We start from the raw sequence: 6,505 nt of genomic DNA on the forward strand, positions 1-6,505 counted from the left end.
GGCAATTAACTCAATTTTAGATTTATCAACCTCAATTCCTATTGATGAAACAATATGACCAAGTATAATGTCGTTTATTACCATAAAATAACATTATTCCTAATTCAGCATAAGATTCTTGTCTTCACACCTATTCAAAACTTTTTCCAAGTTAGTTAAACATTCATCAAATGAATCATCAAAATAAAAAACCATCCATAAAAATCTTTCAACCATATCACTAAATATGCTAAGCATGCATCTTTGAAATATGGCCGATACATTACATAATTCAAAAGTACCAAATTGATATGTGAAAATAGTCTTCTTTTGATCTTCCAATGCAATTTTAATTAGTTGTAACCTGAATAGCAATCTAGAAAATAATAAAATTCATGATCTGCAACTCTTTCTAGGATTTGATCCATGAAAGGTAAAAGAAAAATTATCTTTTCCAATCATTGAATTAAGTTTTTTATAGTCAATATACATGCGCCAACAAGTAATAGTCTTCGTTGGAATTAACTCATTTTTCTCATTTGTTATCACAATGACTCTAGACTATTTAGGTACAACTTGGGTAAGACTCACCCATTTGCTGTCAGAAATGGGATAAATGACTCCATTATCTAAAAATTTAATGACTTCATTCCTCACTACTTCTTTCATATTAGGATTAAGCCTTGGTTACATTTCTTTAGAATGTTTAACATTTTCTTTCAAATAAATCATGTGTGTGCAAATAAAAGGATTAATTTCTTTTATGTCAGCTATGATACTTTTTAATGCATTTTTGTGCATTTTCAGAGTCTGTAATAATTTATCTTCTTGATGAACATTAAGTTTGTAAGAGATTATTACCAAAAAAAGTTTCATTTTCTCCCAAAAAAGAATATTTGAGATTGAATGGTAAGGACTTCCAATCAGGTTTTGGTGGTTGAACACTTGAAGGTATGGATTTAATTAATCATGGTGGTAAATCCTTAATTTTTGATCTCTAACTATGTTCTTTTGATTCTTCTTCTTGTAAATCATTATCATCTCCAAGTTGTTTGTAAATGTTAAAAACATTCATCGCCAATGTCATGTGTCCAAAAGATAACTTCATCACTCTATTCCTACAGTTAATCAATGCATTAAAAGTTGTAAAAAATAAACGGTTTAAATAATAGGAATTAAATTACATGCTTCAATAGGTTATATATCCAAAACAATAAAATCCACAAGATAAATGAATTCATTAACTTATGCTAACACATTTCAACTATTCTGTGATGGACTTTTACAGATTTATCAATAAGTAAAATAGTTACGGAAGTTGGTTTTAACTTAGCTAGATTGAGACTTTAAGAAACCGAATATAGAAGTAAATTCACACTAGCTCCAAGATCAAGTAAAGCTATTTTAATTTTATATTCTACAATAAAGCATAAAATTATAAGACAATCACGGTCTTTATATTTCAAAGCATTATTTTTGTGAAGAATAACACATATTTATTTGGCTAAAAAGACTTTCTTTTTCACATTCAATTTTCTCTTAATAGTACATAATTATTTCAAAAATTTAGCATAAAAAAATGTTTAATAACATCCAACAAAAGCATATTAATCCTTACCTACTTGAAAGTTTCAAAGATTTCAAACTTGTGATTAACTTTTTTTTTTGTTTGGTCATGACATGAGAAAATATAGGTACTAGTAGGAAATCATCTTTTCTTTTGCAATTTGCTGGTGTAACCCTTTCCTTACCCTCAGAGATTAACTCATCATCTTTCTCGCAAGGTTCAAGTCTCAATAACCTTACCACTACGAAGAATAGTAATCTAATTTGACTTAATCCATGTGTTGACTTCTAGAACTACTCACACTTGAATTGTATTGTCCTTTGGGATTTTATTGAGGTTGAGATGGAAACTTACCATTCTCCTGAAAATTGAAAGCAAAAATGAACTTTATAAGAGTATCTTTAAAATCTACCATAGTTTGAGCATTTTGAGTGTTGATTATCTCTTGCTTTTCAATGAATGCTTGTAGTGTTTCCTCAAGATTTATTCTAGGAAAGGAGTATAAGGAGGTACAAAACCATAAGAATTTTAAAAATTTTGGTGTGCTTGAAATGATGATTGTGAAATTTGTGCATTATTGTTACTACTATTCCAATTAAAATTTAGGTGATTTCTCCAACCAATGTTATATGTTTATGAAAGTATATTCTAATTTAGCCTTTGAAAACTATTTAAAGCATTCACTTGTTCATAGAGACATTTTTTGAAAGAAGACAAAGTTAGACAATCATTGGTTGAGTGTTCATTAGTTTTACAGATTTGGCATTCAATTTCTTAAATAGATTTCAATTGATCACTTTTTTTCAATTATAATGTCTTTACTTTTCTAGCTAAAGATAAAAATTTTGCTTAGAGGTCATGATCTTTCCTAATGATGACTTATCTAAGTCAAATTAGTCATTATTCTTCGCACTGGTAAGGTTATTGAAAAACATATTCTTGAACGTTGCGAGAAAGATGATGAGTTAATCTCTAAGGGTAACGAAAGGGTTAAATCTAAACACTATGAGGAAAAGACTGATTTCTCACCGGTACTTCCATTTCCTCATGTCATAACTAAACAAAGAAAAATCAATCACAATTCTCAATTTTTTGAAACTTTCAAGCAGGTAAGGATCAATAGATCTTGACTGGATGCTAATAAACATGTTTCTTCTTATGCTTAATTTTTGAAAGACTTGTGAACCATGAAGAGAAAACGGAATTTGAAATATAAAGACCCTAGATGTCTTACAATTTCACGTTTTATTGGAGAATATAAAATTAAAATAGATTTACTTGATCTTGGAGCTACTATGAATTTATTTCCATATTTATTTTTTCAAAGTTTTAACCTAGGTGTTTTAAAATCAAATTTTGTAACTCTTTTACTTGCTGATAAATCTGTAAAAATGACTAGAAAAATAGTTAAAATAGTGTTAGTATAAGTTGATAAATTCATTTATTTTGTGGATTTTATTCTCTTGGATACACAACCTGTTGAAGCATGTAATTTAATTCCTGTTATTTTAGGTCATCCATTTCTTTCAACTTCTAATGCATTGATTAACTATAGTAATAGAGTGATGAAATTATCTTTTAGAAACATGACATTGATGATGAATTTTTTTAACATTTGCAACCAACTTGAAGGTGATAATAGTTTACAGGAAAAAGAATCAAAGAAAAATAGTTGGAGATCAAAAATTGAGAAATTATTATCTCGATCAATTGAGTCCACACCTTTAAGTGCTCAACCACCAAAACCTGATTTGAAATCATTACCATTCAATTTTAAATACTTATTTTTGAGAGAAAATAAAACTTTTTAGGTAATAATTTCTTGCAAACTTAATGCACATCAAGAAGATAAGTTATTACAGACTTTGAAAATGCACAAAAATGCATTATGATGGACCATAACTAACATAAAAGAAATTAATCCTTTGATTTGCACACACACTTGATTTATTTTGAGGAAAATGCTAAACTTTCTAGTGAAATGCAACCAAGGCTTAATCTTAATATGACAGAAATATTAAGAAATGAAGTCATTAAACTTCTAGATAATAGAGTCAGTTATCTTATTTTTGACAGCAAATAAGTAAGTCCTACCCAAGTTATACCTAAATAGTCTAAAGTTACTATGAGAAAAATGAGTTAATTCCAACCAAAACTATTACTAGTTAGCACATGTGCATTGTCTATAGAAAATTTAATTCAATAAGATTGACAAATCTATAATCGAGTTAATTGTTAACTTACCAACACCAAAATTTATTAAAGATGTTAAATCATTTTTAAGACATGCTAGTTTTTATAACAGGTTCATCAAATAGTTTAGTATAATATCTAAGCCATTGAGTAACCTTCTAACAAATTATAATTTTTTTGAATAAACTGGACATTGTGAAAAAAGTCTTTGTTAAACTTAAAAACTTGCTTACTTTTGCTCCTGTCATTCAACCTCTTAATTAGTCATTAGTTTTTGAAATAATGTGTGACGCTAGTGATTATGTCATAGGTGTTGTCTTGGGATATATAAAAGATAACAAACCTTATGTGATTTACTATGCAAGTAAAACTTCAAATAGTGCATAAATGAATTACACTACTATTGAAAAAGAATTACTTGTAGTAGTATTTGCATTTGAAAAATTCAGATTTTATATTGTTGGCTTACCTGTTGTTTTTAGTGATCACATAACATTGAAATATCTTCTTTCTAAGAAGGATTCTAAGGCTAAATTGATACAATAGATTTTTTTACTTCAAGAATTTGATATCATAATCAAGGACATGAAAGGCACTGAAAATATTATCGTGGATCATTTGTCAAGATTGATAATAGCTTCCACATCTGACATCATATAAATTAATGATTACTTTCCTGATGAATCCTTACTTTTTATTTTTACAAATCCTTGATGTGCTAATATTGTTAATTTTCTTGCAACAAGAGATTTGCTAGCTTATTGGAGTACTCAAGACAAAAAAAAAGTTTTTAAATGAAGTGAAAAAATTTTATTAGGATGACTCTTATTAAAATATTGTCCTGAACAAATATTTCAAAGATACTTTCCTGATAATGAGGTATGTAGTGTCATTAAATTTTATCATTCTGAGGTATGTAGGGGTTATTTCTCATCAAAGAAGATGATTGTAAAAATCTTACAATGTGAATCTTATTGGCCCACCATGTTGAAGGACATGCACGTATTCTACAAAACTTGTGAAAATTATCAAAGGTTAGAATCTATTTCAAAACATCACATGATGTCTTTAAATCCTATTCTTGTTATTGAAATCTTTAACTGTTAGAGTATAGATTTTATAAGTTCATTTCCTCTATCATTTGGTTTTGTGTACACGTTAGTCATAATGGATTATGTTTCAAAATGGATAGAGATAATTCCAAGTCAAAATAATGATCGTGAAATAGTGATCAAGTTTTTGAAAGAAAATATTTTTAGTTAGTTTAGAATCCCTTGAGCCATGATAAGTGATGGTGGAATATATTTCTGCAACAAGTCATTTGAGTTTTTAATAAAGAAATATAGAATCACATACAAAGTTGTCACTTTTTATCACTCTTAGATAAGTGGACAAGTAAAACTTGCTAATAGGGAGATCAAACAAATTTTGAAAAATTGTAAAACATAATCGAAAGGACTGGTCTTTAAAACTTAATGATGCACTTTAGGTTTATCAAATTGCTTTAAAAACATCATTAGATATGTCACCTTATAAGTTAGTTTATGGAAAATCTTGTCACTTGCCCATGAAACTTGAAAATAAAGCTTATTAGTCTATCAAAGCTTTTAATTCAAACCTTGATGATAGTAGTCAGTTGCGTAAGTTATAAATAAATGAGCTTGAGAAAATAAGAAATGATGCATATGAGAAGTTAAAATTTCATAAAGCAAGAATCAAAGAGTTTTATGATAAGAGTATTTTGAGAAAAATATTTGATGTTGGTAAAAAAGTTTTACTTTATAATTCTCGACGCCATTTATTTCCTAGAAAGCTAAGATCAAGATGGAGCGATCTATTTATTGTGAAACAAGTGTATCCTTATAGGGCTTTTTATATTGAAAATCCAAAGAATGAAAATATTTTTAAGGTAAATGAATATCGTTTGAAAGCTTACTTTGATAATTTTCTTAGTGAAAATAAATCCATTGGTTTGAATGATCTTGTATATAAAGGTTGATTATTTTGTTTTTCTCACATTGTTTTTGTGTTTCTTTTTGGTGTGACTCTTTTTTTGCTAGTCTTTCTTTAGCCCTAGTCAAATAGCGGATAACGATACTTCATGACTCTTGCATCAGTTCTTTTAGTTTTCTATAATAATTGATATCTGTGTATATATTTGTTTAATTTTTTATTCATTCGCTTTTCTTAGCATCTCTTTTCCACTTCTCATCTAAAAAAAATGGACACCATTCTTGAAAACTTAAAACAAGTATTTTTTTGCTTTTTCATAAAATACGATTGCAAAAGTTTACCGTATGGGTGTGAAGATTGACGTTATTAATAAATCATGGAATTCCTGAAGATATTCATTGGATGATTAAAGCAAAAGTCCTATTATCAGGTGAGTCTTCCAATTCTTTTATCTCATACATGCATGGGACAGGTAAAAATATTTTTGTAAAAAAACATCGTGCAAAAAAAAAAAAAGAAAGTCTATCATTGATATGCCAGATGGACTTCTAATGCACAACGTCGTTCTTTAAGAATGATATCTATAAACTATGAAGATAAAATATAATTCATTAAGGATGGTCCGAGTATAAAATCTTTAGATAATCTTCTATTAACTCTTAAGACGCATTCTAGTGGAGATGTACTGCTTGACCGCTTTTTATGATCGGCTTGTTTTAACTCGCAAGTGCACGAGTGTGCGATGTAGCAATTAACTCGGTAAGATCGAGGTCATATCCACAGAGAGCTAGATCTGGAAATTAAGATAAGTAA

This window comes from Populus euphratica, unplaced genomic scaffold (assembly GCF_000495115.2).
Source record: "Populus euphratica unplaced genomic scaffold, PopEup_1.0 scaffold889.1, whole genome shotgun sequence".
Lineage (NCBI taxonomy): Eukaryota > Viridiplantae > Streptophyta > Magnoliopsida > Malpighiales > Salicaceae > Populus > Populus euphratica.